Genomic DNA, 385 nt, shown 5'->3' on the forward strand with positions numbered 1-385 from the left:
GGCTGGATTTGAACTCAGGTCCTCCTGAATCCAGGGCTGGTCTCTACCCACTGCACCACCTAGCTGCCCCTATTGTCTAATTTTTAAAGCAGGTCCATGACATTGATTGTCTAGAGTCCTTCACTTGGAAATAGGAAGACCTGAGTTCAAATCCTGCTTCAGACCCTCAGGCACATTTTTAATACTAGACCATTTGGGTCTCTATGTCATGAAGATATTTGTTGTAAGGTAATATAATTCACAAGTGTCATAGTATAAGATCTAAGCCTATGATGGACACTCCGTGAGCCATCATTCTCTTACTAAGAATTCACCAAGAAATTCATTCAATGAAAAATAATCCTTCTCACACTCATTTGGTGACTAAACTTTTAAGAAGTGACCA

The sequence above is a fragment of the Phascolarctos cinereus genome, unplaced genomic scaffold, assembly GCF_003287225.1.
Source record: "Phascolarctos cinereus isolate Bilbo 61053 unplaced genomic scaffold, phaCin_HiC Scaffold_5;HRSCAF=322, whole genome shotgun sequence".
In the NCBI taxonomy this organism is placed as follows: domain Eukaryota; kingdom Metazoa; phylum Chordata; class Mammalia; order Diprotodontia; family Phascolarctidae; genus Phascolarctos; species Phascolarctos cinereus.